At 33.1% G+C, this 25,756-nt stretch overlaps 1 pseudogene; it reads left to right on the top strand.

The window, feature by feature from the left end:
• The first annotated feature begins 632 nt into the window (after positions 1-632).
• On the top strand, positions 633-24,348 carry LOC143410598 (splicing regulator RBM11-like; annotated as a pseudogene).
• Positions 24,349-25,756: the final 1,408 nt, after the last annotated feature.

Below are 25,756 nucleotides of genomic sequence, written 5' to 3'. Positions count from 1 at the left end.
CCAGAGTTTGAGCCTCAGCCCTATCAAAAATAAAATAAAATAAAATATCTCTTATACTTACTTGGAAGCTTAAATGTTATTGGAAAGAAATACTGTTGTTTTTTTTTTTTAAAAAATAACAGGTTCACTTTTTTATTTATTTAAAAATAGTATCTGCCAAATACTCAAGTCTCTATTACCATAGTTTGCCTGTATGTCATTGTTTTAAGTAAAAATGATGTTTCATAAGAAAAACAGCCAGGTTGGTTTGCTTCTCAACTGTGAAAGCTCTTTAAGCTCCAGTGTACTGAGAAGTACTTTCTGCAAACTTTGCATTTCATCCCACAGAATATTAAAAATAATCAAGGGTTGAGATTTGATAAAATTATTATTTTTTCTTGCTTATTAAAGATCAGTTGAAAGTATATCAGGCATTCCCCAATCCACTCCACACTCCTGTGATTTGTGCTAAATTTCTAGTAATTTCTTCCTTCTGTTATCATTTGGAATATGAGGTTTCCTCCCATAAGCTCCTGTGTTAATGCAGGAATGTTCAGAGGTAAAGTGATTGGACTGTGAGAGCTATAACCTAATCAATCAGTCCATACTAGTTTGAATGGACTGACTAGGTAGTTACTGTAGGCAGGTAAGATATGGCTGGAAGAGGTAGGTTACCAGGGGTGTGACCTGTGAGGGTGTATCTTTCCTTTGGCCCTTTCCCTCCCCCTCTGCTTCCTGACCATATCACAAGCTGAGAAGCTTTCTTCCCCAGGGCCTTTCCCCATTGATGTGCTGCCTCACCTTGAGGAGCCATCTATAGACTGAGAACTTCAAAACCATGGACCCCAAATAATTGTTAAGTATTTTGGTCACCGTGATAAAAAGCTGACTAAAACACCTCCTTTGCTTTGAATCATTGGTACCAATGTCGACACAGTGAAAACATCAAACCATTTCTTATTATTATTGTCCTTAAAGGGTTTCAAGGATTCACAGGAGTCCATGGATCACACTTTAAGAACCACACTGAGACTTATGTGAGGAAAATAAATCCTTATTTGCTCAACCCACTCTTAATCAGGTTTTCTGTAATTTGCAACTAAAAGCATTTCTGATACATTCAGCATTTTAATGCTAATCAAAATATCCATGCTTTCACTCTGCTTAAAGAAAAAAAATATGGTTATCTTTTTTAATGGAGCCTTTTCCTATATGGATCCAGAGATAATTTACTCCTCAAATTTCTGTGGCATTTCCCTGACTGATCTGTATGAGCTATATTTCTCCAATTATTGGAACAATGCTAAACAACCCTCAGACTGCATGCAGTCTATCTAGCTTTGAAATATTTCCAATGATTCAATTTCTGGAATAGAAATCTTAAATTATTAAAGTTACTAAGCAGTGAATCCACTAATTTTCATAAGTGTATTTAAAAAATCTTTCTTTTTATTATTGCTGCAACAGACAAGTTACAGAAGCTGCTTGCCTCAAGAGAGCTGAGTCAGAAACAAGAACAACACATTGCCAAAGGAGTGGCAACAGAGACCTTAGAAACAAGGTACATGACATAGTTCAAGTTGAAGGAAAAAAATAATAGACCCAGGAATAAAGATTAGCTACTCCCTGCTTCTATTTTGGGAACATATTGAAGCAAGGATGTTAGTTCCATTCTAACCTATTTAATAGTTTGGAGGTAGTAAAGAAAGTCTCTTGTTATTTTAAATCCCTACCCATTGCAATATGTAATCATAACAATTCACATTTGAGTATATTTTGTATTTAAAAAAATCAGTAGGTAACATTGGGAGGGAGTGAGAGATTTGGGGACAGAAAAATAAATTTCAAAAGTCCACCTCAAGAAGACTAGGGCATTCCAATATTCTGAAATTTTAAACAGAATAATGAAACCCCAAGTAATGTAGAAATAGTGTGTTTTAATGTCTAAATTTAATTGCAGATATTTTATTTTAAAAGATAATTTCTTAAAGCTCTATAAAAGAAATTATTCAGTAAATACCTTTTCTGTTAAAGGCATCTACGAAAAATTCACAGCTAACACCATACTTAGTGATGAAAGACTAGATCTTAGAACAAACGTTCTAAGATCAAGACAAGGACTCCACTCTTCTTATTTGTTTGCAACTTTGTGTTGGAAATTCTAGCCAGAGAAATTTAAACAAGAAATAAAGTGCATCTGAATTGGAAAGGAAGAAATAAAACTATCTTTATTTGTACATGACATGATCTCATGTATAGAAAATCAAAAGGAATTTATTTTTAATAATACTACTAAAACTAATAAACAAGGTTAACAAGGCTTCAGAAAAGAGGATCAATGCACAAAAGTAATTATGTTTCTACATTTGAAATGATCAATTTGAAATAAAATAACTTTTAGTATTATCAAAAATATAAAATATTTCAAAGAAATTATGCTAGAAAACATCCCAAATTAAGGGAAAGAAATAGCCAGATCCAGGAAATATAAAGGACATCAAAAATATAAATCCAAACAGACCAATGTCAAAACACATAATGATCAAATAGTTAAGTTATAGAGAAAGTGTTGAAAGCAACCAGGGAAAAGTGATTGTCACATATAAGATAATTACTATAAGACTATTAGTTGATTCCTCATTAGAAATCTTGTAGTTCAGAAAGGAATAGAATGATATATTCAAAATCCAAGGGGGAAAAAATCGTCAACCAAGAATAATACACCCAACAATCCTTTCTTTCAAAAATAAAGGAAAAATAAACTTTCTCAGACAAAAACTGAGAATTTATCTTCACTAGACAAGCCTTATAAGAAATAAAAAAGGGACATACTTAAGCTTAAAGAAGAGAATGCTAATTAGTAACATAAAAACTTATGAAAGTATAAAACTCACTAGTCAAACCCAAAACACTCTAATTCTTTAATGGCAGTGGATAAATCAAATTTATCTCTAAAAATTAAAAGGCAAAGCTACTTTTAAAAAGCAAAAGCTACAAGTTTGTTAAGGAGTACATATAAAAATGTGAACTGTGACATCATATACATAAAACTTTAGAAAAGGAGGTGTGAAAGTGTATGGCTTGTGTTTACAATCAAAATTAAGTTATCAATAACCTATTATAAGTATAAAATATTCATGTATGCCTCTTCGTAATCACAATGCAAAATCCTATAATAGATACACAAAATATAATCAGAAAATATCCAAAACACACCACTAGAGAAAGCCAGAAAAACACAACAAAAGCAAGTATTTCATAAGGAAAGGAACAAAGAAGCTAAAAAAGAACAACCAGAAAACAATTAACAAAACATCACTAGTAAGTCCTCACCAATTAATAATTACTTTGAGTGTAAATGGATTAAACTCTCCAATCAAAACGCAAGGAGTAGCAGAAATCTTGATTTTAAAAAAGTGGTGACATAGAGGCTGAGGCAGGTGGATCACACATTCAAAGGCAGCCTCAGCAACTTTGCAAAGTTCTAAGGGAACTTAACAAGACTCTGTCTCTAAATAAAATATAAAAAAGAGTTGGCAAAATGGGGATGCAGCTTAGTGCTTAAGCAACCATGGGTTCATTCCCTGGTATCAAACAAACAACTATGTACCCTCTATGAGAGACCCATTTTACTTAAAGGACACTCATAGACTGAAAGTAAAGGGATAGAACAAGATAATCTATGGCAAATGGAGACCAAAGGAGAGTAAATAGTTATTAAGTCAAAAAATGTAAAAAGAGACAAGATCATTATATCACGATAAAATGGGTGAATTCATCAAAAGGGTACAATAATTGCGAGTATATACGAAGCCAGCATTGGAGCCTCCAAGTATATAAAGCAAACATTAAGAAATCTGAAGACAGACACAGTCTGCAACATGAAGGAAATTTTAATACCCCACTTTCAACAATGGACAGATCATCTATACAGAAAATCAAGGAAACATTTCACTTGAAATGTACTTTAAAACAAATGGACCCAATAGACATATACAGAGCATTCTACTCAATGGTAACAGAATGCATGTTCTTCTCAAGTACATTCAGAAATTTCTTCAGGACAGATCAGATATTAGGCCAGAAAACAAGTTTTAACAAATTTAAGAAGATCAAAATCATATCAAGGGGCTGGGACTGTGACTCAGTGGTAGAGCACTCACCCAGCATGTGTGAAGCACTAGGTTCGATCCTCAGCACCACATAAAAATAAATAAAATAAAGGCATGTGTCCAATAACAAATATATATATATATATATATATATATATATATATATATATATATATATATATATATATTCTTATAAAGTATGTTTTTCAACCACAATGATATGAAACTAGAAATTGATAATCTGAGGAATCATGGAAAATTAATAAATATGTACAAATTAAACAATATACTCCACAACAAATACTGGGTCAAAGAAATTAGAGGGGAATTTAAAAATATCTCAAAACAGGGGGCCGGGGATATAGCTCAGTGATAGAGTACTTGCTTAGCCTGTGTGAGGCACTGAGTTCCATCCTCAAAACTACATAAAAAATTAAATAAAAATAAATAAAATTTTAAAGGTATTGTGTCCATCTACAACTGAAAAGAAAAAATACTCAAATCAAACAAATGGAAATTGTACATACAAAACTTATGGGATATAGCACAAGCAGTTCTAAAAGGGAACTTTATAGTGAAAAATACCTACATCAAAAAAGAAGAAAGATCTCAAACAAACTAACTTTATACCTTGAATAACTACAAAAGGAAGAGTAAATAAAGTACAATATTAGCAGATGAAAGGAAATAATAAGGATCAGAGTAGATGAAATAGAAACTAGAAAAACAATAGAAAAAATATCAACAAAACTAAGTAAACTTGACAAACTCTTAGTTAATCTAAGAAAAAAAGAGACTTCTCAAAAATGAATTAACAAAAACACCAAAATCAGAAAAGGGGACAGTACAATTGATAACACAAAACACAAAGGATCATAAGAAGGTATTATTAACCATCATACACCAACAAACATGGCAACCTAGAAGAAATGAACAAATTCCTAGAAACATAGGATTTACTCAGACTGATTTATGAAGAAATTAGATATCTGAACAGAATTAGTGTATAGAAATCAGCAGCATTTCTATGCACTAACAATTAGCTGCCTAAAAAGAAGTTAAGAAAATAAAATCATCTATAACAACATCAAAAACAATACTCAAGAAAAAATTTAACCAAGGAAATAAAAGATCTTTATAATGAAAACTGTAAAACATTTGTGAAAGAAATTAAAGATGACACAAATGAATGGAAAATATCCAGTGTCCATGAATTAGAATAATTAATATTATTAAAATGTCCATACTGCCAAAAGCAATTTATGGATGCATGCAATCCCCATTAAAAAATGTCATTCTTCACAGAAATAGAAAAAAAAATCCTAAAATTGGCATGGAATTACAAAAGAATCTAAACATCCAATGCAATTTTTACCAATAATACCAAGACTGGAGGGAGTAATGCAAACAATAGAGTGAAGAGACAACCTACAGAGAAAATATTTGTAAATTATACACTGGAGCCAAATGTTCTCTCTCAGTGGAGAATGAAGAGAAGAGAGGAGGAATGGGAATAGGAAAGAGTAGAATGAACTGGACATAACTTTCCTGTGTTCATACATGTACAACAAAGGATGGGAAGGTATACTTCGTGTATGTATAATAATGTCAAAATATACTCTACTGTCATGTATATCTAAAAATAAAAAATAAAAAGTTTTAAAAAATCATACATGGGAGGGGGGACTATTATCTAAGATATGAGAGGAACTCAGATTATTCCATACAAGAAAACATGTACCTATGTTAAAAATAGCAAGACCAATGTAGACATTTCTCAAATGAAGAGACAGAAACATCCAATGGATACATAAAAAATGATTAACATCTCTAAAAATTGAATCAAAACCAGAAGGATATACTAACTCACACCTGTTAGATCAGTTATTATCAAAAGTGTGGGAAAGAATAGGAGGGAAAAAGAGATTCCATATTCATTGATGGTAGAAATGTCAATCAGTATAGCCATTTTGGAAGGCTGCATGAAGGTTCTTCAAAAAAAATAAAAACAGAACTACTATATGATCCAGCAATCCCACAACTGTGTCTATATTCAAAGGAAACAATATCAATAAGCTGAAGGAATATCTGCACCGTCATGTGTACTATGGCAATATTTACAATAGCCAAGAAATGGAAAGAACCCAAGGTCCCATCAAGAGGTTAATTGATTTTTAAAATGTAGTATATATAAACAACAGAATACTATTCAGTTAAAAAAAAACAGGAAATTGCATCATTTGTGACAACATAGAAGAACCTAGAGGACATTATATTAACTGAAATAAGCCAGGCATGGAGAAACATATACTGTATAATCTCAATTATGTGTGAAATCTTAAAATATCTGAAGTAGACAATAGAAGGATGATTATCTGAGACTGATAGGGGAATGGATACAGAAAGGGGAAACATTGGTCAATAGGTACAAAAGTCACAGTTTTATAGGAAGAATAACTCTTGATATTCTATTTTATAGCAAGGTGGCTACAGTTAATAATAATGTATTATTATTATTAAATATAACCAAGATAAATGATTTAAAATATTCTCACCACAAATAAAATGGTGTTTGAGGTGAAAGATGTGCCAATTACCTTTATTTTATCATAATATATACATGAATCAAAATGTTACATTATACCCCATAAATATATACAATTATTATTAACAAATTAAAATAAAACTAAAAGAGAATAATTTACATGCAAACCTTATACTCTAAGATCTACAAAATGTTGTTGAAAATAAAGAAGATGTAAATAGATTGAAAAACATCTCTAGTTCATGAATCAGAAGATTTCACACAACAATCCTCATTTACCAACATCTTCAACATAATTCCTACCAGAACTTTGTAAAAATTCACAACTGGTTCTAAAGTTAATATGGAAATATAAGGGAATAATCAAAACAAACTTAAATAGAACAAAAGTTTAATGACACAATTTCCAATTTCAAAGCTTACTACAAAACAATAATAATTAAGACATTGTGATACTAGCATAAGGATAGACAAATAGACCACAGGAATATTACTAAGATTCCAGAAATAAACCATATGTATAAAGTCAAGTGATTTTCAACAAGGGGCCAAGCTCATTCAATGGGGAAACAGTATATTTAACAAATTGTTCTGTGACGACTAGATATCCACATGCAAAGAATGAAGTCAGATACCTACCCCAAACCATAACCAAAATTGATTCAGAATTAATTGAGAATGGATCAGCAATCTAAATATAAGAGACAACACCAGAGACTCAGAAGAAAACATAAAAGTAAACCTTGACCTTGTGTTTGGCAAAGGAGTGTTAGATATAACATTCAAAGCATAACCAAGAAAAAAAAAACACACTGATGTTAGACTTCATCAACATAAAAAAAAACTTTTCTACGTTGAAGGACATTAAAAACAATGTGTTGAAATGATCTAAAGAAGAGAAGAATATATTTTCAAATCATGTATCTGATAAGGGTCTAGTATCTAGAATATAAAGAATTGTTAAAACTCCATATCACAAACATTTAAAAATGAACAAAAAACTTAAATGTTTCTCAAAAGAAGATATGTAAATTGCCAAAAAGTACATGAAAAGATTCTCTACATTATTAGACATTGGGAATAAAAATTTAAAACACAATGAAATACCAGTTGACAAATACTAAAGATACCTATAATTGAAAAAAAGAAAAAGAGCAAGTATTGGTAAGGATGTGGAGAAACTAGAATCCTCAGACATTGCTGGTGGAAATAAAAATGGATTGGTGAGGTAGAAAACTGGAAGTTCCTTAAAAAGGTAAACATAGAATTACCATATAACCCTGCAATTTTACACTTAGGAATATATTCATAAGATTGGGAACAGGTAGTTAAATAAGAACATGTACACGCATCCTTATTGCATCACTATTCACACTAGCTAAAAAGCAGAAGTACCAGGCATGGTGGCACACTCCTGTAATCCCAGCAGTTTGGGAGGCTGAGGCAGAAGGATTGTGTGTTCAAAGCCAGCCTCAGCAACTTAGTGAGGCCCAAAGCAACTCAGCAAGACCCTATCTCTAAATAACATATTAAAAAGGGCTGGCAGTGTAGCACAGTGGCTAAGCACCCCTGGGTTTAATCTCTGGTATAAAACAACAACAACAACAACCACAACAAAATGTCATAAGTGCATCAACGCAGGAATGGATATATATATATATTGGTATGACCATACAATGTGATACTACTTTGTTATTTTGTCATAGAAAGGAACAAAATGATGCATGCTACCACAGGAATGAGCCCTCAAAATATTATGCTAAGCAATTATAGAAGCCAGGTACAAAAGACCATGTGTTATATGATTTTATTTATATGAAATTCCTAGAATAGCTGAACTTGTAGAGATAGTAATTTAGTGGTTGCTTAGAACTGGTGAGGTCTTGAGCATGAAGACAATAGCTTAAAAAGTACAGGGTGTTTTCTTGCTGTTGTTTTTTGTTTTGTTTTGTTTTGATTTTGTGTGGTGATAAAAATGTTCCAAGATTGACTATGGTGATAAATATATTGAAAAACATTAACATGTATACTTTGAAAGAGTAAAACAAATGTATGATATGTGAATTGTATCTCAATAAAACTGTAAAATAAAAAAATCCATTTTCTTAGAAAAATATTTAAATAATGAAGTTCACAAAAACTTCCTATTTCATTAATGTCTCTCAAGCCAAAGAGACTTTTCATTGCAATATTCAGGGGCCATTTCTCTGACAATTGTCAGTTTGCTTGTGCCTACTTTTCCTAATGGGGAGAAACAGGCCTGGGAAAACTGCTTATGAAAAAAGCACCTGGCAATCCCCACTACCAAAATTATTAGAAATTGGGACAGAGTTGACAGCATTAAACAATCACAATATGTTGGGATAAGGACTTCACTGGTTGTACCTCGTAAGATATGAGCTGAATAGATTGAGAAAAAAGCATTCTGGAGCCATATCTCTTCCTTGAGCCAGAATCACAGAGGGCAATAATAAAAAGTTTGCATAGAAAGTTGCCATGGATAGAGTGAGTTCAAGCAGCGGGGAAACATGTGGATGGGAGAATCAGGATATATAAATTAAGGGATGGAATTGAATCACCAAGGACAGAAAATACCAGGTGACTTAATTGCAGAAAACAATTCTCTTTTTTCAGTGGCTCTTAACACCTGCCAGATCTTACATCAAAGCATCTTAAAGATGTTGCTTATAATTTGAAAAATAAAATTATTGGAGTCCCAACTTGAGATGCTACATGATCCAGACAATAATAGACATGTCCAGCACAGTATTCAAATAAACTCAATCAAAGTCCATGTGTATGAGGAGCCTATTAGAATCATTCCTCCTGAGAGAAGAGGGATCCAGAAGTCCTCTAAATTGTGAAATGATATGGCAGGTGTTGTGGCTCAAAGGTAGGGTGCTTGCCTAGCATGTATGAAGCACTGGGTTCGATCCTCAGCACAACATGAAAATAAAATATATTGTGTCCACTTAATTAAAAAAAGATATTTAAAAAAATAAAAAATAAAGTGTGAAGTGATATTGGGTAAAATGTGGTGGCTGTTATTTGTTTTGGTATCTTGAATGTAGCCTCCAACTTGACTCATGTTTAAGTCCTGAACTCCTAAGTTCTTGGGGGGGGGAGGTGTAGGCATTTTTGCAAGGGTTCCCTTATATACAGAGGGTAACATGGAGACAAATAAGAGCAAAGGAAAACAACAGGTAGTCTGGTAGAAGGCTGGTGAGTTTAGTGATTTGTTCAGGAATACACATGAGGGAGCCCTTGAAACCTTCCAGAAATACCTAGGAGAGGGCTCTTTGAAGAAACTTGCTGTCATGTGTGATGTACGTGGAATATACTTAGTGAATATACTTAGTGAAATCCTGCCATTTGACAAAAGTAACTATTCAAAGTAGCTCAACTATTTCTCATAACTGTCAGAATTATTAAAATACTAGAATTGTAAAGAACCAAAGATACCGTCTATTTCCCCCTCCCATGCGAGAGGTAATTGCAAAGCTATTAGTAACCTCCAAGGCTCAATAAACATCTTGCTTATATATAACATCTGCTTGGTCATATAAATTTAGAGGAACTAAAGATCCCTGTAAGATTTAGAAGGCTGGAGGGATGCCAAAAATTGGTCAGCAGCTTCTAGGTTTTTCTTTTGTTAATCCTATGATCTAGTAATTTGACATACAATGACAGCAGAAGGTTACCTCTATAATTTTTTGAGGTTCAGACAGCATTTATACTTATGAAACTATATTGGCATGGAGAAAGACAAAAGAAAATGCTAGGAAGGGTGTTATGTCTAATCGTTAATGGAGCACATAGTTTAACTCTAGCATCTAAATGTCTTCATAGAGCCCACAAACCAGACATTGTGATTCTAACAAAGTCTTTTTTGTGTCATTTCATAGTGTTTATTTCTTTTACAGTGTCTCAAATAAGTGGTTGAATTAATCCATCAGGAATTAAACAAAGTAGAATGTGCCTTATATAGAAAAAGAAGACAACCTTGTGTTAGGGAGGTTGAATAACCCAGAGCAAGCCCTGAATATGATTTCTCTGAAAACCCAGGTCAAAAAAAGCAACTCTACAATTCAGTAAACAGATTAAAATAAAATGTTTCCATGGCTTTTCTCCTCCAATGTAATTTAACTATGGAAGTATTTCAAAGATTATAAATGAAAACCTTGGTAACAACAAAAACAAAATCTAAGACTACTTATATGCAAAGGCATGTGTATTATGTTTAGCCTTTCTATTATGAGATTGATTATCAAAACCACATTTTTATTAGAATTAAACACCAAAAAGTTATGTGCAAAACTAACTAAATTAGTCACTAATATTTCATTTTTAGTAACTTTAATTTTAAATTATTCTTGAGCTCATAGAGCAATATTACTAAAGTACTCTTTCATTATTGTCAGGCATTATAAGCAATAAAATTACTTAGAATAAAATCTGTATATTATGCATCTTCCAGTAAAACTCTAAATTAACACCATCTATACATAGAATTGTTGGAGATGTGAAGCCTAATGCTATTTTCTTAAAGGACTTATGGTCTAATGGAGGAGATAAGATGCATACACAAAATGGTCAAACTATGACAATACACCTGTGTCAAGTAAGTGTAACAGATGATAACAGGAATTCAGAGGAGGGTCTGAGATTCCTCTGTATATACACCTTTGCAAGCCTACAATTTTAAAAGTGCTTTCCTTATACTGGGGAGTTCAGCTGCATCACAGCCCAGATGATATTTGTTAGATAATAATGTATTGGTTATTATTTCATAACTCTGGGATAATTATGTCAATGTACTTTTTTCATTCTTTATTGGTATACCTAATCATATATTATCATATTTAAAATAAAACTGGAACAAAGTTTAGAGAAATTTAAAAACCCATGTATCTTATGGTCTTAATTTCTTAACAGCTGCACATCTTTTTTTTCTCTTTACCCTATGTGGCTTTCAGAAGCAGGATTCATTAAGTTTTATTAGCTTCTGTTTCCAAAGTTCATATAGAAAATTTGACTTTGAGGTTTTTACTATGGTATAGATTTTAACTATAAAAAAAGAATATTTGCCTTGAAAATTGGTTTCCTCTTAGTACAATTTAGGAATTCACTGTCACCAACCAGTCCCTTTCAGTCTCTTTGCTTATGAAAAAGTCACCTATTCTTTAAATAAATGTGTTTTTTGTGATAAGACATGATAAGAGAAATAATAGTCACATGCAAGCTGAGCTTTGTAATGATGTGGCCTTCCAATTGTGAGAGAGCTATTTTTCCTTTACTTCATTAATTCAACAAGCATTTATAGGGCACTTACTATATATTTGGCACTATACTTGACATCTAGGATACAAAAATGAAAAGGGAAAAATGTCTCTGTAATCATTTATACAAACAATTGCAGTAGAATGGGATCAACACCCTTGCTTACCTTTCTAATCTCATATTGGTCTCTACCCTCTCAGCTCATTAGCCTCCTTTTTACCTCAAATGCTCTAAGTTTTAACTTCAGAGCCTCTGCAAATGTTATTTCTTCTTCCAAAAATATTCTTTCTTACATTCATTGACTAGCTAAGTCTTATTTACTTATAATAATCTATGAAAATATTGCATCTGAAGAAAACTCTTTCCTAACCATTCAGGTTTTCTTCATGTGATATACTCTCAGTGTACCCTTTACTTTACAACTAGCCTCAATCTCAATTGTAATTAATTATCAGTGTAATTGTTTATTGTCTGTCTTCTCCATAGACTATAAACTCCATAAAGGCAAGACTATATTATATTGTTCACTACTGTGTCCCCTGTGGCCATTATAGTACCTGACACATAGAATTTGCTCAATACCAATTAGTGGAAAGAAAAAAAAAAGGAAAAGAGGCAGGAAGCAAAGGAAGATTGAATAAAAGAAGAGTGGCCAGGCATGGTGGTGCATGCCTATAATCCCAGTGGCTTGGGAGGCTAAGGCAGGAGGATTGTTGAATTCAAACCAGCCTGTGCAACTTAGCAAGCCCCTAAGCAACTTAGTGAGACCCTATCTCAAAATAAAAAAAAAATAAAAAGGACTGGGAGTGGGCTCAGTGTCCCTGGGTTAAACCTCTGGTACCAAAAAAGAAAAAAAGAGTGACTTACCCCTGTTTATGGGAATACAGAGAAGACTTCAAAGACCTGCTGTAAATTTTCCTTCGTCATCAGAGTGGGTCCTAGCTTTTGCATCACCTCTTTTCTGACTATAAACTTATATCTCTATTTTCAGACCCAAGAAAAATGTGCTAACACCATCTACAATTACTGCGCCATTAGCATGAAATTTTAAAGAGACCTAAACACAATATGATCCCATTGGTTTTAGGTATATATAAGACCCACTGAATGAGTAGTTTCTTACTCATCCAAAATTCTGGATTTTCCCCTCCTTCCCTCTTTAGTAAAATCTCATATTATGTCTCCATGTGTCTGTACCTCTGTTGTAGTGATGGATAAAGTAGAAATAAACACAAAAATTATATCCTTGAGACCATTTATAAATATACTGCTTCATTCAGTGTGCCCTCCATTCCCACACATAATTATGACTTCCTTAAATAAAGTGATAGTCATCAGTCTTAGGGAAATTATACAAGCAAAACCAATACCAATAGTTCTCTTCTCTTATAGTTAATTCCTGAAGTCAGAGGCTTCCACATTTATTTTTTTATTATTAAGAGACAAGACAAAATCAGTCATCTTAGAAGGTTAAACAGCAACCTAGTCTCTTTCAAATATCAAACAGCAACTCTTCTTCCCCATACTTCAGAAGATTAATATAGCATTTGAAATTATCTTTTCATTCCACTTTCATTGTAATTCTGCAATTTTAAGTTACTATAGTAACTGTTTTTTATTTGAGTGAAAGCTTCATTATTGTCACTTTGTTTGGTTTGTTTTCCATTTTAGCTTCATTTGAATTTAAAAAAATAAAAACTGGATTATCTTTTATCATTCTCTAAATATTATGGAACATAAAGACAATTAAGATAGTGATTCTGTATGATTACTACTGAAAATATCTGTTTGTATACCAATCACCAATGTCTATTTTGGAAACATTAGACATTGTAGTAGACCCAATCATTGTTCCACATAATTAAAATATTTGTACTAGTAATTAATTTCTAATACTCCACTGAAAGTATATAATATGCAACTGCTTATACAACACCTAATTATTAAAAGAACATCTATTTTCTACTTCATATGATATTGACAAACATACAGATATTAGCCATGATATTTATATCATTACACAACTTGTGGATTAGGAGAACCTCATAATGGATTTAATCTGATTTTTCCATGGTATTCAATTAATATAATATAAGTTGTCCATGTCTGATTAACTTTTTAATAAGAGCTACACTCATGGCTCAGTGCATATCTAGCCAAAATAACCAATTTTATTCCTGAAAGGACAAATCAGTAACACTAGGCACCACAGGATATTACAGTGAAAGTGGCATTTTTTGTCTTATAGAGGCAAAACATACCCTTTTCATTAAAGGCACAATTTGGGAATTAACATATCTCAAAATATACACTTAAAACTTGGCTAAATCACCCAAGGTTTACCAAATGAAAGTGTAGAAATGCATTTTAAAAGTAAAAAAAAAAAAAAAACACCAAATTTAAAATTACAATACTTCTTTGAACATAGAGGTAATAATAGACAAAATTCACTGAGCATCAATTCATTGTTTTTGAATGTACATAAATAGCACATTTCACCCTAAGAAACTGCAGTGTTTTTGCAAATAACTCATCTGTTAAAATCATTTCAAAACCTTCAGAAATGAAAAGACTGAAATACAAAAAAAAGTCTATTCATGAACAAATTCAAACAATATTTGTATTTAATGGTAAAACAAAGGTACTAACCTGCTGGGAGCCATTTGCCAAGTAGGTATGACAATTTCCTTGCCAGCATACCCCATGTTGCTTAGTGGAAGGACTCATGGAAATAGGACATTTTGCAGTGACCTTGCTCAAGGACCAGGGCGGATCCGGGTTTAGGGCGTTCCCGGTTTAGGAAGGTTATTCCTGCTGGGAATAGGGTGTATCCTGCTGCCTGAATTCCTCTTGAGTTCTCACGGGATTCAGACAGTATTTTTTGGAGACAGAAGCCCAGTGGTGGTGTGGATTTGGGCAGAGAACGTGGATTTCCCCAGAACGTGTTTGTAAAGGGCCGGTGTGAATTCGGGAATAAAGAATTGCTGTTTGAATCTACAAGCTGTGAGTGGCTTGTGATTTTGGGCCCAGCCAGACTGCAGCATTTGGTGGCTCGTACATGGAATGCCTGAAGCTTGGGGGTAAGTGAAATTGCTCGCCCCTGAGGGAAGGCGAGAGAATGAGTGACCATTTCAAAAAACAATGTGTTCTTGTTTTGATTTGTTTTGTTTTCATTTCAAGTTGCCTGTTCTTAGAACTTTCTCAGGCAAACTGGGGAAAATGGCTGACTCAGGTTTGAAGTTGTTCGCCTCTGAGGAAGAAAAATTGTTAGAGAAAGGAGGCACCCCAGTAAGACCAAGAACAGTTAGAACATAGGTTGATACAATACAAAAATGTAGCCCATGGTTTTTTAACGAAAAGTTGTTAAGTATATCAATGGGACCATCATGGTATCCTGTAGAAGGATTTTTCTTCAACAAGAAAGAGATGGCTAGTTCTGTTTACTACAATTGTCTAAGATCTTGTTTTTTACAGACATCTGATTAATTTACAAAGCTAAAGTGTTAAAATATCAACCACTAAATATGAAATCAAGTACTCTTTACTTATTAAGTTCCATAAGGTAATAAATTTAAACATTATGTGTGTTTTCATAAATTGGTAAATGGAAAAAAGGTTTATTATTGCTTTGGTCTGTGTCTTTGCCGAAACAAGGTTACTAAGTGTTAGATTCTATCATGTGTAATTTATATACAAAGAGTATAAGAAGTTTCGGTTGGGTTTCAATTATAGTATTATAGTACCATAAAAAAAAAAAACATGAAAGTGTTTCATCTTATTTAAGTGGAGTAATTTATCTAAATCAGAAATTTTATAAGAGTTGTTTCAGAATGTGAATTTATAAAAAGGATTAATGGCTAGAAAATAGATAAATAGAGTCAAGATGTGGAAATATATTTTAATATAAAAGGTTAAAAGAATAAGAAATGTTTCTAGATGAGATAATCTCTATGTGGTAAAGTAAAAAGTTGTGAAATGCCATTTAAAAAGATTTTGAGGAAACTAGACTTACTTTAAAAGCTTGAGAAAGGAAGAAAGAAGAAAAAGGTATTTGTACATGGCAGATTGAGACAAAGCTTCTTAATGGAGTAAAAAAGGCCTTTGGTTGAAGGGCAGCCATGTAAACTAATATTAAGCAATTTAAACAGAGTCTAAGCAGGATATAAAATCAACACACATAAATCAAAGGCATTCCTGTATATCAGCAACAAATCCTCTGAAATGGAAATGAGGACAACCACTCCATTCACAATATCCTCAAAAAAAATAAAATACTTGGGAATCAACCTAACAAAAGAGGTGAAAGACTTATACAATGAAAACTACAGAACCCTAAAGAGAGAAATAGAAGAAGATCTTAGAAGATGGAAAAATATACCCTGTTCATGGATAGGTAGAACTAACATCATCAAAATGGCGATATTACCAAAAGTTCTCTATACGTTTAATGCAATGCCAATCAAAATTGTAGAAATAGAGAAAGCAAACATGAAATTCATATGGAAAAATAAAAGACCCAGAATAGCAAAAACAATGCTAAGCAGGAAGTGTGAATCAGGCGGTATAGCTATACCAGACTTCAAACTATACTACAGAGCAATAGTAACAAAAACAGCATGGTACTGGTACCAAACCAGGCGGGTGGACCAATGGTACAGAATAGAGGACACAGAAACCAATCCACAAAATTACAACTATCTTATATTTGATAAAGGGGCTAAAAGCATGCAATGGAGGAAGGATAGCATCTTCAACAAATGGTGCTGGGAAAACTGGAAATCCATATGCAACAAAATGAAACTGAATCCCTTTCTCTTGCCATGCACAAAAGTTAACTCAAAGTGGATCAAGGAACTTGATATCAAATCAGAGACATGGCGTCTGATAGAAGAAAAAGTTGGCTATGATCTACATACTGTGGGGTCGGGCTCCAAATTCCTCAATAGGACACCCATAGCCCAAGAGTTAATAACTAGAATCAACAAATGGGACTTACTCAAACTTAAAAGCTTTTTCTCAGCAAAAGAAATAATAAGAGAGTTAAATAGGGAGCCTACATCCTGGGAACAAATCTTTACTCCTCACACTTCAGACAGAGCCCTAATATCCAGAATATACAAAGAACTAAAAAAATTAGACAATAAGATATCAAATAACCCAATCAACAAATGGGCCAAGGACCTGAACAGACATTTCTCAGATGAGGACATACAATCAATCAACAAGTACATGAAAAAATGCTCACCATCTCTAGCAGTCAGAGAAATGGAAATAAAACCACCCTAAGATACCATTTCCCTCCAGTAAGATTGGCAGCCATTAGGAAGTCAAACAACAACAAGTGCTGGCGAGGATGTGGGGAAAAGGGTTCACTTGTACATTGCTGGTGGGACTGCAAATTGGTGCCGCCAATTTGAAAAGCAGTATGGAGATTTCTTGGAAAGCTCAGAATGGAACCACCATTTGACCCAGCTATTCCCCTACTCGGTCTATTCCCTAAAGACCTAAAAAGAGCACACTATAGGGACACTGCTACATCCATGTTCATAGCAGCACAATTCACAATAGCAAGACTGTGGAACCAACCTAGATGTCCTTCAATAGAAGAATGGATAAAAAAAAATGTGGCATTTATACACAATGGAGTATTACTCTGCATTAAAAAATGACAAAATCATAGAATTTGCAGGGAAATGGATGGCATTAGAGCAGATTATGCTAAGTGAAGCTAGCCAATCCCTTAAAAACAAATGCCAAATGTCTTCTTTGATATAAGGAGAGTAACTAAGAACAGAGTAGGGATGAAGAGCATGAGAAGAAGATTAACATTAAACATTGATGAGAGGTGGGAGGGAAAGGGAGAGAGAAGGGTAATTGCATGGAAATGGAAGGAGACCCTTAGGGGTATACAAAATTACATACAAGAGGAAGTGAAGGGAAAGAGGACAAAAATATAAGGGGGAGAATGAATTACAGTAGAGGGGGTAGAGAGACAAAAGAGGAGGGGAGGGGGGAGGGGGATAGTAGAGGATAGGAAAGGCAACAGAATACAACAGACACTAGTATGGCAATATGTAAATCAAAGGATGTGCAACAGATGTGATTCTGCAATCTGTATATGGGGTAAAAATGGGAGTTCATAACCCACTTGAGTGAAAGTGTGAAATGTGATATATCAAGAACTATGTAATGTTTTGAACAACCAACAATAAAAATTAATTAAAAAAAAAAGAAATCAGTGTCCTATTTGTGATATGCCTATGTTTGTTAGATTAGCTATGGTTGTTAACAAGGAGCAACTGACACTAGCATTCCTCAAAAAATGGCTTGCACTCAAGTTTGGGAAACATGATTATCCAAATGGGAAATTTGTGGGTGCTAAATTTGGAAGTGAATAGAAAAATGGTAGGCTTCAAAATCCCATTTGGCTCCTAAACTAGACACAACTATAGGGCTGTGTGGGGTTTTTTTCTCCTGTTTTTCCCCCTTTTCTATTTTATTCCCATGGCAGTTTTAGAAGAAGGAGCAAGAATTCCTTTCAATCAAGAATGTTTATTGCCTGCATAATGCAGGCTTCCATTTAGTTAGAAAAACATGTTTTTCAACTAACTTTCCCCTGATAAACAATGATTTAATTTAAAGGATGACTGTTTTTCAAATTGAAATAAAAGACATGTTTGTTGTTGTAAGAGAAAACTTTTCTTTTTAAAAGAAGAAACAATTAATTGCCAAAGTCTGTAGAAGCTGAGTAATTTTTGAGCTCTTGTTCTGATTCCAAAAAATTTTTAGTAGTATACCTGGAATGCAAATGTCTGTATAATCTCACTTGAAGTGTCTAAGAAGATGGCATCCATCCAACCTAATCCATTTGATTTTTCTCTCATCTGCCTTTTGGTGAACAAATTATCTCTGCTGATAGCAATTTACTTTAAAATTGACACTAGATCTCAACTTGATGAAGAGTGAATAACTCATTGTTTCCTCTCAAATCATCACATTTAATTTTCTCCCTTCTTTCACTCTTCTTCATTTGCTATCTAGATGCATGAGTATCATGAGATTTCTTTTCCTTCTTTGATTACCAAGATAAGTAATTAAAATATTTATCTCTTGAATTCAATTTATTTATTGAAATATAGAGAAGTCCAGGTGGTTTTATATACTATGTACATTAAATATCTAAAATAATGAGAAAAAACCCCTAAGGATAAAGTATTCATCTGGAGAAAAATCACTGCATAAGAAATTACAGTAAATGTTTCTTCCATAAAGGCAAATGGAAAGTACACTCATTTAACAAGAAATGATAACAATGATAGTAATTAGCTGAAGATCCTGTTTCACCCACTCCAAAACAAAGAACCTTTCTCTCCCAGGTGCTCCTCTCCTCCACCACCACCGGAAGGTGTGGGGAAGAAAAAGTCATGTTTAAGAACTTATTCTCTTAAATGTGACATTTAAAAATCTTTAGCTTGGTATTTGCACAACTAAAGTAGTAACACTAGGTAGGATTTGATCCATAGAAAGGCTTATCTTTTTTAATTCTAGCATGGGTATGCACTTTGAGAATGGGTATGCGATGAGAAAACTACCTACACAATTATAACTAATAACTTCACTGTAAGTTAGATGGTCTTACCTATTTGGGAGGCTATTAGGAAAATATATTCCACAAAACATATTTAGGTGCTATCCTGAAATGTGTCTGAGAAATGGGTGTGTTCAGGTGTAAGTGTACATATGTTGAAGACATTGAATAAAATACAAGTTGGACATAAAGAAGAACAAAACTATGTGCCTATGTGCAGTTTATACTTTCCAAAAGAACTAACTTGGTCTGTTTGTGGCTGCTCTAAAATTTACTCCAAGTCTTAGTGTTGCCAGCTGGCTGGGCTGGCAAGTAAAAGACCACACAAACACAGAAATACCTTTTTCCAGGGGTCAGGGACAGCTCTGAGACTTCAGGTGTCAGCTCCCAAGCTGGAGGACAAAGAGACCAAGGGAAACAAGAGGCAAAAGAGTAAGCACACCCGAATGCCAGTATTTATTAGGGGAAGACATTTTATAGAATATTCCACCCAAATAAGGCAAGGCATTGTGTTACAACAAACAGGGTGGTGTGTAGCCCAGTCCCATTGAGTGACACCCAATCCCAGAGCTTCACTTCCTTGTCCAGGAAAGGTAAGGCCCACTTGCTTCTCACTTCATGGGATGCCAGTTCCACACCTCCATTACTCAAGGCTAAGGGGGCATGCTCAGCTCCTGTTCAGGGGGGCCCACCAACTTAGGGTATCTAAGCAACCCCATAAAACTGGACAATCCTTGAGTCTAGGAATGCCAAAGGCCACCATGAACTATCTTGGTAACACCGTAGAGTGTGTTCTTAGAGTAAAGAGAACATACTCAGGAGGGAATTCAAATCAATGGGTACATAGTAGCCTTTCTTTTTTTTTTAAAAAAAAAATAGACATTTACAGGGTAGAAATTTGATATTATCTGTGGGGTTATTTTTAAAAGGTAAGTGTGAGGACAGGAACATCAAAATAGGAACTGGAGACATCTGTGAAATTCCCCCACTGAAAGATGTAACGCTTTTGATGTCTTTTGTTTATATAACAATTAATTCAAATATAGTATAGTGAAAATAATTCATTTCCTTTCTTATGGTATTTAGGTATCTCAACATTCAGCAAAGATAGATATACCTGTATATCATCCTGTGATGTTTTCATGGAGAAAGGGTGACTGTGAGGAGGGGTCAGCAGTCAACAGCAATGATTAATCTTGAATTTTAGGTAGTTAATAGAAGTGAAGTGATTGGTTGACTGTACATACCGAGAAGCAATTGTCAGATGAATGACTCAAGACGAATATGAGTACCATAAAATTCTAAGTGTATCTTCACCAAAATATAAAAGAAGAATATGACTCTTAGAGTGGAAGTGGAGAAAATACTTAAACTTGTTAAAATTGATAAACTAGTGTTTAGTGTGTACTGTGTGCTCTTCAAATATTATTTTATTTTATAATCACGAAAAAATACCACATTACAAATGAAGAGAATACACTTTAAAGAGATGAAATGATGTTCCAAAGTTTACACTGTTTAATGGTGATAGACTCACCATCCATCTCAAATTTTTTGAACCTATAGCTTGACTATTAACATGTCGTGGTTGTGTTTGCTTTATTAAAAATTGACATATTAAGTATTCTTAAAATTCCAGAGAACCTTTAATATACCACTTGGATTGTATTGATTTCAACATACAATCTGTATTCAACAAAAGGAAAATTACTACTAAGATAGGGAAATCATTATAGACTTATGGATTGAGCCATATATGTGATGTAATAGCTTCCCCTCTTCTTTAATACCAAGAGCAAAAAACTACTTCATTTTCTTTGGGTTTGGGAAAAGAACAAAATATTTGTAGGATTTGGAGTTTAAAAGACTAGATAGGCAATAGAAGATTGCAGTATAACTATCTTATGTTTGATACATGGTTTGTATATCCCATGACACTACATTTCATTGGTAGTACTTTTTTCTAGTATTTGGTATTTCATAAAGGAAGTATGAGAATGAGTTATCATGTCCTGGTTGTGATGTGCAAATGTAATCTAGTCTTCAGTAGTCTTCCTTGTAAATGGGTTTTTTGACTTCTTATTGCCTCTTATGCCTTGCTCTTTATTGAACTAATTTTTAATTTGCTAGAGCCACTGTAACAACGTACTATAGAGTGCTTAAACAACAGAAATTAATTGTCTTAAAATTTCAGAGGCTAGACATCCAGGATCAAAATATTAGAAGCACTGGTTTCTTCTAAGCTATGAAGAAGAATCTATCCCATGCCTCTCCCCTATTTTTCTGTTGTTTTGATAGCATTGCTTGGTATTCCTTGAAGGACAGAAGCTTTACCCACATTTCTGCCTTTATTTTCACATGTTGTTCTTCTGTTTTCATCTCCAAATATTCCTTTTTTATATGAATACCAGTCATAAAGGGTTATGGATCCATCCTATTCCAGTATTAACATGTCTTAACCAATGATATATGCAATGATCCTGTTTTCAAATATGGCCACATTCTAAGGTACTAAGGGTTTCATTAACTGAAAATGAAGAGAATGTATCAATCCATAACAGTTTTTAATTTACATGTGATTCCTCCATGCAGACAACTATGTGTCCAAAGATTCACGTGGGAAAAATACTGGTTTTAGACAATTGACACTTGTTTTCATAATGCAGCTTATCTCACCTCTGCTGCGGAGTCTTCCCTACTCTGTAATTTCCCTTCACCTTTCACCTTGTCTCCTAACTGGGCTCCCATATTTTTCTTCTTCCTCTCACTAATAAATATTTTTATCTTTCACATCCTTTCTTCCTGTTCATTTTTTAACCCCACTGTTATATGAGAGCTACTCTTTTTAAGGTGATGAGAACTTTCTGATCAGCCATTCAGCAGCCTCAATGTTTATTCAGTTTACCCCTATGGAACAACTTATATTTTTCTAATTTCTTTCTTAATGAAGTATGGACTTCTGACTTCTACTGACTTCTGGGATACTACTCTCAGTATTTATAAATGGGGTCTCCCCCATCCATCTGACTACATTCTGTCATTTCTTCCCATCTGCCAGTGCTGATTTCAGCCTCCCTTAGAGTATGCTTCCTAGCCTAAGGATTAGTGGTTAGCATTAAAATTAGGGTATACTATAGAGCTAGTAGACTATTGAAGAGTAGCTGCAGAACCTAGCCAGGATTTATAACATCTCCATAATAGCAACGATCACATGTATAAATGAAATGTGGGGAATACCACAGTTTTTTTAGTTAGAGATGTTTTGATTATCTTAATGCCTGGAAGATATCAGTCAACATGTTTATGTTAACATTAGTAGTCCATTTAGGAAGGAGTACAGTTTATATATTTACATAGTAAAGATACTTTAAAAATAAATTGATGATAATTTCTCCCTCTTTGTTTTTATATCTGTAGAAGATTGAAGTGTATGTCCAGTGATGATTAATGACTTGCTATTGTTCTGTTACTATCTAAATGTTGTATGTCTTTATATAAATACAAGCGCTGGTCTAACATTTTCATATCAGAAAACCAAAAGTGACTCTGAATGTTGAAATTTCAATATTTAGTAATAAAATAATTAATTAATGTATTGTTTTGACACTACATTATCAATATAATAACATTATTTGCATGCTTTTGTTTAAGATATTTAATTCTAACTGCTACCAGAGAAGCTCTTTCTGTCTCTGTTTCTGATTATGGACAATCCTCATTAAGTTGTTAAGAGAAAAGAATATTTGTACCTAAGAATTTTAAGGATTTTTTTTGCTTTCCATTTTATTTCTCAAAAGGAATGAAGAAATCTTGGGCAGATCTTCCTTTCCCATGCAGTTTTTTCCCATTAATAATACTGCTTTACCTCAAGAATATTTTTTCTTTCAGAAAATGGTAAGTTTGATACCCATTTAGTTTAGCATATATATGACACAAATTTATGAAGAACATGAAAAACATTCATAGTATTTGGTGCTCATATAGTTAATATTAATGAACAACCACTCATTACCTGAAACTATGAAAGTATTTTTCCCAACATATTCCATTCTATTCTTCTCTCTCTCTCTCTCTCTCTCTCTCTCTCTCTCTCTTTCTTCCCCCCCCCAGTAGAGATGGAAGTGAGTTGAAAGACAAGTTCAAGGTATCACAGTTTATTTCTAATCTGCTGTGAGTAGTTAGAAATTTTAGTTATCATGTCTCTATCATATATTGAGATTAATACATTTGTAAAAATTTTTATCTGTTTCATTTTATTCTTATATTATGGCTCCTAGAAGAGTTAAAATTACATATGTGGTTTGCATTATATTTCTTTGATAATCTATATTGTAGTAAACTAATAAACCTTTAAATGTTTATGTTAAGGATTTAAGGAAGCTCCCACACTCCTACTATGAAGTCACTGCCTTTCTTATACCAAAATACAATTTGATTTACTCATGACTATTTGCATAATTCATATTACTTTTAACATGCATTAGACTTTTTAATGTGCATTTAACTTAGCATTTTGGATTTGTTTTGGTATATAAGTTGACTTTTTTTTCCCCACAGCAGCAGCATGCACATAATCCAGTGCTGCAGCTTCCTTACTATGAGATGACAGCCCAACTTCCCAGTAGCACGTCTGGGTCTTCCTCACTGAGTCATGTTCCAGATCTAGATGCTGGACCTAGCTCCTATGAATGGACTATCCAACAACCAAGTGACTCTGACCTTATTAGATGAATACCCAAAAGAGGCAAAAGCAAACCAGTGACAGTGATAGTAGCACAGAAAATAATAGAGGAAATGAATTCAGCCAAAAATTCCGAAAATGTAAGAAAAAGAAAAGATATTAGTATTACCTTCAGATAATACGTATCTTCATTGATCTCAATTCTGTTTAAAGAAAACTGACCAATTTCTTGAGTGTCTTGTCTTTTTTAAAATATATGAAAACATGACTTATCTGATTTGCTATTCAATTTTTGCCTCAAATGATAAAAGCTTTTAAAAATAATATAATGTACTACTTTTGTATGTCATAATATATTTGACCCATTGCCAATAAAAAATATACTTTGTATCATTTTATTTTAGTACTGATTATGAAATTTCATTAAACTATTAACTAAAAGTCAGCTACTGAACACTTGTGGATAAAGTACTGTGATTTCTCTATATTGTTAATATAATATTCAAGTACAATTAGGCTGTAATTAGGAACATTAGATTTGATAAAAAAAGTAATGCAAATATTTAAGAGTTGCATGTGGTTCCTAGTGAATATGTTATAAATAGACTTTGTTTCCTTTGTTAATAACATTTTATTTTTTACATTCACTCAAGTTGTTTCTGTGCCTTAATGTACTTCAGGTTTATTTTATCAAATGAAGACATATGACAGTGATACCAAAGGAAAGATTATTATCATGGAATTGGCTTTTGAGTCATTAACTTGTTATATGAGTTCAATGGGGATTCCTGCCTCTTTACTTCTTACTTGTTTATAATGAACATTAAGTTGGCTATGTAAGTATTACATTATCTACCTCTTTTGCCAGCCAGGTTTGAGAGGATATGTTTAATGTATTTAAATCTTGATAATTAATAAGTAAATAGAATGATATTTCATTAATGTTTGATATCTAATACTTAATTGTCCAAAAAATGTTTCTATTTTGGGTTCATTTATTTTAGAAGATAGAATACACGTTAAACAAATTGGGGTTTTTTAAAACATTTTTGTTAATTTTATAGCCCACCATAAATTAGAATGATAAGAATTATATTTATTAAAGCTAATTGAAAGAATCATGCAACTCCTTTGTGAGTAGAGCACCAAATTTAGTAGGAAGGGCCACGCTTAGATGTTTCTTTTGCATGTTGAATAGCACTTTATAGATACTTACTGTTTAAAAGAATGAAGATCTGTTTTTAACAAAAGGAGTTACTGAATTTAATTAAGTATAGTAGAATTTAGAACAAACATTAATCTACTTTAATCTGATCAATATGAAAACCTGACCTGTGCTTTATGTAGTTTTAACTATGTTTTCTTGGCTTTTGAAACACATACTCTTCTCGTTTTACATTCACATTTTTTTTTCAATTTAGAATCAAGCCAAAGGGGAAAATGGCTTCTGCATAATTAGGAAATAGCATATCTTTAAAAAGCTTAGCTTCACCTTCACCTCAATCTTTTCTTTAATTCTGTAACTTACCTTAAACCTAAATTATTTTGTTGTGATTGGTATTATTGGAAGT

The sequence above is a fragment of the Callospermophilus lateralis genome, chromosome 11 (assembly GCF_048772815.1).
Source record: "Callospermophilus lateralis isolate mCalLat2 chromosome 11, mCalLat2.hap1, whole genome shotgun sequence".
NCBI classification, from domain to species: domain Eukaryota; kingdom Metazoa; phylum Chordata; class Mammalia; order Rodentia; family Sciuridae; genus Callospermophilus; species Callospermophilus lateralis.
This window is presented reverse-complemented; position numbering and strand designations above follow the sequence as displayed.